The sequence below is a fragment of the Theropithecus gelada genome, chromosome 12 (genome assembly GCF_003255815.1).
Source record: "Theropithecus gelada isolate Dixy chromosome 12, Tgel_1.0, whole genome shotgun sequence".
NCBI lineage: Eukaryota > Metazoa > Chordata > Mammalia > Primates > Cercopithecidae > Theropithecus > Theropithecus gelada.
The window spans coordinates 81,028,803-81,039,369 of NC_037680.1; the positions used below are offsets into that span (position 1 = coordinate 81,028,803).

The 10,567-nt window shown below is 41.3% G+C and overlaps 1 pseudogene; it reads left to right on the forward strand.

The window, feature by feature from the left end:
• Positions 1 to 8,843: 8,843 nt before the first annotated feature.
• On the forward strand, positions 8,844 to 9,362 carry LOC112636673 (annotated as a pseudogene).
• The last annotated feature ends 1,205 nt before the right edge of the window (positions 9,363 to 10,567 follow it).

Here is a 10,567-nt window from a genome sequence, read left to right on the forward strand (position 1 = left end):
AAGATCATGCCATTGCACTCCAGCCTGGGCAACAAGAGTGAAACTCCGTCTCAAAAAAAAGCTTCTTTCTTCATGTTTTTTCCTCCATGACTGCATTTAGAAAACAGTGACAGGGTAAGTGCATTTGGGCTCTTTAGATAGAATCGATCCTGGATTTCTTTTATTACCTTGTCACAGTACTTCAATGATGGTTCTAGATTAGATAAATTGATCACATTTGAGGAGGGTTTCCTGCAATTCACATATGAACACACACACACACACATGCTCACACATACACATGCTCACACATACACGCTCACACACACACTCCAAACATTTTAACCCAAAGCTGTCTTTGCTCTTTGCTTTCAGCATGGCTTCCATCCAGAGCCAATTACAGAAAACAACAGCTCCCCAGCACTATTGCCAACAGTAATCTCAAGGAAAGAATTGCACCTACTCAAGCCTGAGAACATATTCAAGAAGTTAATTATTTTCCTAGTGTGGTCCTTGGAGCAGCCTTTTTTTTTTTTTTTTCCTTTACCTTTTTCCCTATAAAGTGCCATGGGGTATTATTCCTGTGGAACATATGGGGTACTATATAAAACCAAGTTGTTGCTGATGTTACTTGAAATCAGTTTTTATTTCCTGTTTTATGTCTACTTGTTTACAGCACCTTGAAACATCATCCCTGTGCTGAGGCCTTCGCAGTCAGAGCTGCCTCTCCCTGGTTCCTGGAGAGCTCACTTCGGAGTGCTGCATGTCCCTGCATGTCGAGGGAAGGAAAGAGGTAATGCCAGAAACTAATTTTCAAATAAAATGGCAACATGATTGAAATGCATTCCTCTAAATTCAGTATCAATTAAGTTTAATGGTCACAAGTCTTTCATCGATTTATAGAGCTGTGTATATCATGATTTTTAGAGAGAACATTACTCCCTAGACAGCTCTCTAATTGAGAAAAGGATTCTCTAGCACAGAGACCTTCGATTAATGTTCTATAGAGATAATTTGTAGCTTTTTGTTCTGCTGGTCACTGCACCAGTCATACACGGACTTCACTTAGCAGGTTTGGGAAATTTAGTTGCAGCCACAGCAAACAAAGCCTGACAACTGTGTTCTCCATGACAACAGAAATCTAAAGAAATGGTTAGTAACTGATGGGGATTTTGTTCTTGTCTCATTTCCCATTATGGCAAATCCTCAAGGCAGCATGGAAATAACAAATTTCTAGTTGCTATTTACACAGATAACTGCCCCCAAAAGACCAAGTAGAAAAAGTAGCCAATGGATTGTGCCATTGGCTTTATTCAGGAGCACGTTTCTAGAAAGAAACAGACTTAGGACTTATATAGGCCTGGGTTCCAGTGCTGGCTCAATGATACACTCGATGTGGACAACGTGGCATAATATTGATTATTCATTATTGGCTTTGGAAGTCATGGTGAGTAACTTACATACAGCTGTATGTATCAGTGTCCTTATGTGGTAAGCACTTATCAAAGACTTCCCACTCTACTTCCTAACACCTGAGGGTCAATGTTCACTACACTTATGGGATGCAGTGACTTCCATGTGAAGGGTAACCAGTTAGAAATCTCAAGAAATGGGTGAGAGTGGCATGGGAGTGTCCCTACACCTCCCACAGATGATTACATTCTAGTTGCCGTCTGGCTTTTCTGTTTTATATTGATTCTTGGCAGCGTACTATTGCTGGACTTAGTGATTGCTTACAAACTCAGCTTCCCCTAAGAACTAACGAGCTAATTTGAGCTTCCCAAGAATGCAGGGTAGTGATTAAAATGCCAAAGGCACGAGCCAGTTAAGCTCTAAAGAAGTCCAAAGACAGAAAGCAAAAAACCAAACACACACACACACAAAAACTGAGAAACTTCGAAAATCTAGTGACACCTCAGGACTTCACATACTTCCCTGGGCAAGTCAGTGACCCAAAATTCATGCTGGCTCTGATGGAGGTAGGGGAGAGCTGGGACAGCGGCCACTTCATGGCACCCTTGGAGTTCCATGCCGAGAAAGGCTATTCAGTGCATCACATAGAACTGGATTTGGACCTCATCTCTGCCACTGGCGAGCTGTGTGAGCTTGAGGAAGTTACTTAACCTCTCTGGGACTTGGTTTCTATCTCTGAAAGGAGTACTTTCTTCATAGCATTGTTTTGGGGATTAGGTAAGAAAATGCATTGAAAACAAAAGGCCTAATGATGTGAAAAGTATTACAATTAAGACTACTGGCTTAGAGAGCTTCAGAAAATCTCTCCAAGGTTCTATCTCCTCTCTAAAATGATTATGATAATGTTTCCCACTTTTTAAGGCTGTTGGGAGGATTATGAGCTAGTTCATGACTAGCATTTACAAATATTCCCTGGCATATATTAGGTTCTACATAAATATTAGAAATTTATATCCCCCCTATTGTCCCATTCCCTGGACCATTTGCTTTTTTCTCTACATACCACCCCCCAGCACCATGCTTGAACTCCTGTATATGTCTCTCCTCTTATGTCCAGCTAGGATTCCACAAACAGCCTTAGAAACCAAACTTCAAATGGACACCATGGCTTCTTAATGGAGTAATTCTCCTATCTCTGCCCTGATAGTCATGATCAGCCATTTTTAGGTTAACTTCTGCTTTTCCTAGGAACAATAGCCATTAGCCAAGTAAAATGTGACATCTCAATCTCTTTTATAAAAGTGAGAAGAGTGCTAAAAATATTGCTGGTTATTTCACAGTTAATCGGCTTCCCTTGAAGAGGTGGTATGCCTCTGTCCTTGTAGGAAGTCTCATGTTCACTTCTGGTCGCCTTGTTTCAAGAGAAGTGGGAGTGAGATTGAAAAGTGCTGGAGAAGGGTATGATCTTGCTCAGAGGTGGAGGAAGATTTATGTGCTATGAGAAGCAACAAAGAAGAGGATTAGCAGAAGCTTAGGATGAATTTGATAGCAGGACCTAATATTACAAGGGCTTAATAAAAATTTATCAGTCCCCCTTTGTCAACATAACAGCAAAATATGAGTGCAAGTGAATGCTCAACAATACCAAAAGGCTGCAAATGAGAATACATACTGGAAAATAGTTATTCACACAAAATGTTTACTTGTGCAAATCTCTGATGTCAAAGACATTTCTATAACCAGGATTCTGTCCCTACATTTTAAAAGACTGAACAATTTTGTGCAATAAAAATATGTGATTATGCAAGTATGTCCAATATGGGTAATTAAATTTCATGCTTCAGGAGACAAATTAGTTGTTGAGGGATATCTGGAAGACAATTCTTCTGCATGTATGTCATTTCACAGCTAGCCAGCCTTCCCAGTGGGGCTTTGCTGTCCTGCTAGGAAACGAATAGGGGCACTGTCTAGAGAAACATTTAATAAAGCAAATTCCTTTTCATTTACTCTCAACATTTCTTACCCTCAATTTGAGTGTTGATTAGCCCTTGGAGTTTGAGCTTATGCTAGGCAGATCCCAAACTAAAGGACCTTGAAGAGACCAGGTTTGTTGGTGTGCATAGTTTCCCAGAGTGGCCTGGAAAATCTATTTGCAGGTTCTTAACCAAATTCTTAAGATAACCTCAGGCAAACTCCATCTTCCACTGAAGTTCTTTAGGCCCAAATGAATCAGGTAGAAACCATCACTGTGGAGCTTTACTTTGCAAGAATGGAGGCCCAGGAAAAGAGTTGATGATTCCTGGATTGTGGGCTTTCCAGAGTCCTAGTCAACTGCATCAATGAAGTATGTACATTTGTATTTGGTTACCCATTCCTGTAAAAATATAATTCTTCATTAAAAGTAGAAAGTGTATTGGGAGGAAATGGCAGTAAGATTTTATCTCTCATGAAAGAAAACTGTATCTTCTGAGAAAAAATGATATTTTTGAGAAGATTTTCTCAAAAATGATTTGAGAAGTGTCAAAAGAAAGGCTCCTTGTCAGAGAGATATAGCACAGCTTCTAATAGACAGCATTTTCATACTAACTTACACATAGCAAACAGAAGATTGAAAAGTAAGAAAACTTTTTAGATCATGACACTATTTGGATAAATTGCTTCTTTTTTATGTCTATGTTTTCACATTCTTTTACACATTATTTTGGGAAGGACAGAACCATTGTCAATTCTAAGCTAACTTTTGTATTAAAGTTAGTACTAACCTAAACTTAGTTTCTAGCATTTCATGTGTCCCTTCACTTATTAATTAGGTAACAATCTACTGACTTCAGTTAAAAGCTCTATAGATCTAAAGGGCACTGGGTCCTGTCTGCTAATGGTCAGATTCCAGTTCTGGACTCACTCATAGCAGGGTTTACACTCTATGCCCTAATGTTCAGGGAGAAATTGTGGCCATAACTCCAAACACCATAAATAACTTAAGAACTCCCTTGAAGGTATATGGGGCAGGATAGAAAAGGTTACTACACTCGGCTGGGTTAGGCTCTTTTTCAAAATCATCTCTTTTAATTTTCACAACTGTGAAAAATACACATCATAATGTGTATTTGCAGTCCCATTTTGTGGATAAGAAACTAAGACTCTGAAAGGCTGAAAAATTCAGCTGAATTTGTTGTTCTATTATTAACTATGTTAATAATTTTAACTCTCACCTGAATGGCTTCAGATCCTATGTTCTATTCGTACTCAGATCAGAGCAGGAAGGAGAAAGTGAATATGGCAGACTGTATTTTCTAAAAATGGCCACAGCAATATTTCCAATCCTGCATACTCTTGCAGTTTTGTCTCTTCCCTTGAACATATGCGGCCTTTGTGACCATCTTGATGAATAGACTGCAACAGAGGTGACGTTACAAAGTTTTCAGGGCTGGGTCATAAAAGGCAGTCTGCTTTCTGTCACCTTCCTCCGAGTGAGCCTTCAGATGCCTTTGAGGTGACACTTCTTGGAACAGAGATGGGCTATAACTACCAGGCCCAAATTGCAGATTTGCTAGCAAAAACACAAAAATAAAACAAAACAAAAAACATTGCCATTGTTTTAAGCCACCACATTTTGGGATAATTTGTTATGCACCCATGGTAATAGTGACAATCACAGAAAATATTAACTCTATACTTAGAATCATGATTTTAGCACAATAGGTGAATCATGCTAATATACATGTATGCTTGTATGCATAAATGTGAATACACAAATGTGGACACCCTGAACATGGATCTAGTAGAACTCATGGCAAGGAATCATAAGCATATACCTCACCTGCCTGCTCTATTCCCTCCCTACCTGCCTGCATTTCAGAGACATTTCCAGAAGTCAAGGAGTAAAGACCCATTTGCATGTGATTGTTCAGACAGTTTTTCTTATAGTGAACAGTGGCAGCTGTGGCTCCTGTCCACTACATCTGCTTTTTCATGTCCCTTTTTCTTGTTCCTCTGGAGAGCTCTTCCTGCACTCCATGTCATCCCCAGGAGCTACCAATTCTAATGCCCTGTTGCTCATCATTAACAGCACTTCCATAGAATGCACTGGCTCACTCAGGCGGGCAATTCAGTTCCCCACTTGCATCCTAGAGATTGGTTCAAGGATGGGCATGTTACTCAACCAAGGTCAATTTGCCCGTAAGCTGAGATTGACAGCTGGACTCCGGAAAAGAGATGTCTTCCGTGGCTGACTCATTAGTCCCAGCTCTTTACTCTTCCTTCTATCCACACCCTTTGCCCTGCAACTTTGTAGTTCTTCCAATTAAAATGTAAGACATATCTCCTTGCCCCTTGACTTTGGACTGGGCTACATAGCTTATTTTGGTCAATGGGATATTAGTAAACATAATGTGAGCAAGGGCTTGAAATTTGCTTGTGCTTTGGGACTTGTACCTCTGCTTTTGACTTGAGAAAAACTTCCTCAGGGGAGCTTTGTTCCTTCATTGTTGGCCCAAGAATGAACACAAATGGAACAAAGCTACTCTGGCTGCCTCAGAATGAAGCAAAGCCTCCCTGCAGTCAACCTTCGAATTAATGAAATAAATTCTTCCTATACTATGGAGAGTTTGTGGTTTATACATAGCATTTTTGAAAAACAATGGGTAACATACGTTTTCTCTCCGTGCAGCTGCTAAGCCAGAGAAAACATAAATTCAAGTTCCTAGTGTCTGTCTTGTGGAGACAGCTCAGCTGACAATAGGCTAGGTAGGGGTTAGCAGAGCCAAGAGATGGAGAGAAAAACAAATCCATCTGAGCCCATGGACCCAGCTGCCTAAAGCGTTTGAATCATCCTTTGTAGTTTCCAGTTACAGGGGTAACAAATCCCTTTTAAAATTATTTATTTATTTACTTATTTATTTAACTTCCTTAAGATCAGTTTGAATATCGCTTCTGTCACTTGATACAAGAATAGCCTATACTAATAATGTGTCGTGTAAACCATCTCTGATGCCTTCCCTGCCTCTAGATTGCATTCTTCGCTGCTATGCACAGAACCGTTTCTGGCACCTGAATAACTGGCTTTCAGCCAGATACTGTGTTGGAGGGTATAAAAGATTTTCCACTTGAAGTTTTCTCAAAGCTATGAATTGTCCCATCGGCCCACCCTTCGTCCTGCACGGGATGCAACAGAACGGGGCCCACAGAGGACATGGCTTGGTTTCCATCAGCGGTGGCAGGGTTTCGCTGTCATTTGAAAAGACTAACTAGATTTTGACTCTCTTGGGGGTCTTGGAAGGACAGGAAGCTGTGGTTGAATGCAGGAGACTTCAGCTTTCTCTTTCTTCCTGGGGGCGGGCAGTATCTAGCCAAATTTGGAGCACGGGGTTGGTAGCTTCATGCTTGAGTTACAGGTTCGAATCCTAGAAGGTTGATTTATGTCCCAATGATACAAGATTCATGCCAGAAATAGAGAGCCCCCCCGCCCCCACATATGTGTACATGTGTATTTTTCTGCTGTTTCCCAGCTCTTGGGGTAGTTCAGAAATGTAAGCCATAAGATACTGTGAATATGTCCTACTCTGTGTGAATAGCATGGGAATGCCTGAAGAGCTCCATTTTTCTTACCAGTGAGTGAGATTCTAGTTTCGTGTCTTTCCCAGGTTATTCTCTTCTTGCAAGTCTCTTCCCCCTCCCTGCTCTTCTGTCACAGGGCTTCTATCCTACAACTCGCCAGCAAGAGCAAAAAAACAGCACCTCATACACATACTTGATAAGATATTGGAGGAGGTTGAATCGCCATGGTGAACAAAGGCCCCGGGCCCCTGCCAGCATGTGGGGCCAGGCCTAGAAATCAAATGTGACGTCCCTTCTGTGGCAGCCACTCCACATGCTAACAACAGGTCCAGTGGGCTTGTGTTCTTTCAATTTTAATTATGAAGCAGAAGTGTAATAAGACCATGTGGCAGGGAACGCTGTGGAGCTTGACAAGGTATTTTATCAACATATTATTATATTCAGACATAGGCGAGCCCAGAGGATGGTGCAGGGCTCTGAAACCAGCCGAGGTCTTGGCAGACCCACTGTTTCTCACCTGTGGGAGTGGCCTCAGGGGGAGAGGCTTAACCACCCTGAACATGAGTCTCCTCGGGCCTGGGAATACAGGTCAAAAGTGTTGACAGAAGGTGTCATAGTCCCCTGTGGAATCCATCAGCGTGGATTTGGTTTTCTTCCTGAACATCCACACTCATGGCCACGTGAAGGATGTGGTTCCATCAAAGTCGTGTTGTGAAGCGACCTGTTACCAAGCTCCTTGGATGCATTAGGCATTCTTCATAAATGTCTCATGTAATGCTCACAACGATGCTGTGAAGTAGACCAATGTAAACACTGCCATGGCTTCCAGGATCCATTTTCCCCTTTATCCCTACAAATGCACAGCAGCCTGCTTTTGTTCAGATGGACAATATTCCAACTAAACAAACTTGATTTCCTGGGCTTCCTCAGAGCTACGGGGGACCCTGCGCTTCACCTCAGGCCAATGAGTAGTACGTGTGAATCCCCTGCGGAAGGCGCTCTGGAAAGCTATTGCTTTCGGACAAGAAATGAAAGATTCAGTTGGCTTGTGCCCTTTTCCTGCTACTTACCCTCTTCCTTTTTGCCTGTGTGAAAGATCAAGATGCCTGGAAGGACGGCAGTCACCTCACAGTCATGTGCATGACAGGACGGAAGAGGAGGATGAGAGAAGGAATCCAGACTCCTGACCAGTACAACCGTATCATCATCTCCATTTTACAGATGGGGACACGGAGGCTTAGAAAGATGAAACTGTTTGTATAAAGTCACAAATTCAAACCTCCATCTCTCTAAATCCAGATTCCGTGCTCTTTTCATAAGTTCTGGTTAGAGTATAGTCTGAAGATCAGAGATGTTAAAGAATATATGTGTGCATTTATTTTCATTTTTGTTTTTTTGAGACAGAGTCTTGCTCTGTCACCCAGGCTGGAGTGCAGTGGCAAGATTTCGGCTCACCGCAGCCTCCTTCTCCCACATTCAAGCAATTCTTCTGCCTCAGCCTCTGCAGTAGCTGGGATTAGAGCACCTGCCACCACACCCAGCTAATTTTCCCGTTTTTAATAGAGATGGGGTTTCACCATGTTGGCTAGGCTGGTCTCAAACTCCTGACCTCAGGTGATCCACCTGCCTCGGCCTCCCAAACTGCTGGGATTACAGGCATGAGCCACTGCACCTGGCTGCGTTTATTCTTAACTCTAAAACATACTGTTGGTTTTAGGTGGGGCTAAATTCCTGGGATAGGGAAGCTACTTAACAGGCAGGCATGGATGGGAGGTCAGTGACTATGGAGGCCTCAGAAAATTCTTTTGTGGTAAGATTTGGTCCACAGCCCTGAGGAGGATACTCAGTACCCACTGGCTCTCTCTTCCTGTGACCCTGCGACTACTTCAGAGAAGATGGCCTCAGGAGTACAAGTTAGTGATGATGTTGCATTTTTTATGACATGAAAGTTTGGAAATGCTCCACACCAGAAGAAATCAAAAAAAGGAAGAAGGCTGTCAATTTTATTTTTATTTTTTGTTTCAGTGCAGACAAAAAGTGCTTCATGGTAGAAGAAGGCACAGAGATCTTGGTGGAGATGTTGGCGTAACCACAACTGGTCCTTTCAAGCATTTTGTGGGAATGCTTCCTGAAAACGATTGCCGCTATGCTTTGTATGATGCACACTTTGAAACTAAGGAATCCAGAAAAGAAGAGTTGATGGATTTTTGTACTTTTTTTTTTAATTTTTATTTTTTGTGGGCACCTAACTAGAACCTATGAAAAGTAAACTGAACTACGCAAGCTCCAAAGATGCAATCTAAATGGAATTTTAAGGCATAAACATGAATGGGCCAGAAGATCTCAATCGGGCTTGTATTGCTGAAAAGCTAGGTGGGTCCTTAATTGCAACCTTTGAAGGATGCCCTGTGTAGATCATCATTCAGTGCCATACATTGAAAGCGTCCATGTTTAATGTTATTCTTTCACTATATAAATAAAGCATATATATTTAGGCCAGGGTCTCACTGAGGGGGAGCTGTCTTGTCATTTTTTAGAGTAAATATTCTAGAAACACATGCAAACAGTCCTAAATAAACCTAAAGTCTGAAGTTAAAAAAAAAATTGGGGAATTTCTAGGTATAGCCTTGTATATACTAACAGCAAGGCAATAGAATTAAATAAAAGCCACCATGAAGAAAGAAAGAGGGGTATCACTAAGTGGAAATTGTATGTAAATTCGAAGGAAGCAAATGAACTCCTATGGTGTTCTAGTGACAACAAACAGGATTTTTATTTTCTTCTCTACCCCTTTCTTCACCCCAGTAAAATAGATTTCAGAAGCACTGTTACACCAGAAAGGAAAAGAAAGAGATTGCATTTGTGTTCAAGACACTGGATTTTAAAATTTTTGCTATTCAAAAGGTTCTGTGCCCTTTACAACTAGGGGTGAAATTACACTGAAAAATCACTTTTTTAATTATCTTTGAAATGGGGTTTTTACAAAAGGGTGGCAGGAGGGAATCTTGTCATAGACTTCTTTTTCTTTAATGAGCTCTGGCTTCTTAATGTATCATGGATCTGCTTTAAAAACCTCTTTATTCACATGTAGTTTAACTCAGGGAGAATTAAGCAGGTCAAACCCAAACACGTTTTTCGCTTGTACCAAGAATAAATGATTTTCCCCTGGAAATACCTGAAGAAGAAAATTATAAAGAGAGATTTGATTCTAAAGTCCAGAACCCTTGAGCCCTGAACTTCAGGGATATTGTTCTTGCTTTGATCACAGACACAGAAAAGAAGAAACAAACCCCCAGTATGTTCTTATCTGTTTCTTGCCTTTAGAAGGGAAAGACCGCATTGGATTTCTCCCAAGAAGTGAGAAAAGACATGCATAATTTAAAGGTAATTTCTGGAGGGATGTATGGCTTAGGACCAACTCTCCCCCAATCAGTGACTTAGAACTGCATTGTCCCCAATCAGATGGCTTAGTACCATCCCTTCTACATCGTCAAAACTGCCCACAGCAGTCTGGGAGTATCCAGCAGATATTTATCTAGTTACTACAGTGCAGTGTGAATAAACTCAATGCTATAGGAAGGGAGAGATAATGGAAGATGTGGCATCGTATGTCAGGACT